The sequence below is a fragment of the Saccopteryx leptura genome, chromosome 3, assembly GCF_036850995.1.
Source record: "Saccopteryx leptura isolate mSacLep1 chromosome 3, mSacLep1_pri_phased_curated, whole genome shotgun sequence".
Taxonomy (NCBI): domain Eukaryota; kingdom Metazoa; phylum Chordata; class Mammalia; order Chiroptera; family Emballonuridae; genus Saccopteryx; species Saccopteryx leptura.
In genome coordinates, this window is record NC_089505.1 from 191349298 (window position 1) to 191350319 (window position 1022).

Genomic DNA, 1022 nt, shown 5'->3' on the forward strand with positions numbered 1-1022 from the left:
GCACTAAGGAAAAGCACTGAATTAGTTCTTCTCATTGTTACATCTTCCTCCAATTTCCACCTCCAACTTCTCCCTTAAGTATTTTAACTAGTTTTACCTGCAGTAGAAATAACCAGCAAAGGCATCATAAACAAAGTCAAAATCAATCAATTGGGAGAATATCTGTAGGTTCTATTTATGACAAAGTATTATTATAGGTAAGTTAGCGAGACAAAGACAAAAATTTTAATATAGGTATGGGCAAAAAAAAAATAGGAACAGGTTATTCACAGAAGGAGAAATACAAGTGTTCACTGCATGTTTAAAAGTGGCTCCACTTAAGCCCTGGCCAGTTGGCTCAGTGGTAGAGCGTCGGCCTGATGTGCATAAGTCCTGGGTTCGATTCCTGGCCAGGGCACACAGGAAAAGCGCCCATCTGCTTCTCCACCCCTCCCCCTCTCCTTCCTCTCTGTCTCTCTCTTCCCCTCCCACAGCCAGGGCTCCACTGGAGCAAAGATGACCCGGGTGCTGGGGATGGCCCCTCGGCCTCTGCCCCAGGCGCTAGAGTGGCTCTGGTTGCAACAGAGTGACGCCCCGGAGGGGCAGAGCATCGCCCCCTTGTGGGCGTGCCGGGTGGATCCCGGTCAGGCGCATGCGGGAGTCTGTCTCACTGTCTCTCCCCGTTTCCGGCTTCAGAAAAATACAGAAAAAAAAAAAAAGTGGCTCCACTTCACTAGCAATCAAAGTGAAAATGTAAAACATAGTGAGATATTCTTTACCTATTAGGTTGACAAGATAGAAAAGAATAAAAATAACCAGAAACATGGAGTTGGGAAATGGAACTCTCAAGAAGCAGCTGCAAGGAATATAAATACATATAAACCTTATAGAGCAATGTAGCAATGTTCTTGAGCACTTTAAAATGTTGATACTGATAATGGTACAATTCATTTTAGAAATGCATTCCTAAGGAATGAAACTGACAATTGTGCAAAGATGTATGTAGGAAAGGCATTGTAGTATGGTTTATAATAGCAGATAAG

General features: G+C 43.5%; 1 non-coding gene across 1 annotated transcript; it reads left to right on the forward strand.

The window, feature by feature from the left end:
* Nucleotides 1-321: 321 nt before the first annotated feature.
* On the forward strand, nt 322-397 carry TRNAI-GAU (transfer RNA isoleucine (anticodon GAU)). The gene has a single exon. It is a non-coding gene; the product is annotated as a tRNA-Ile (tRNA).
* Nucleotides 398-1022: the final 625 nt, after the last annotated feature.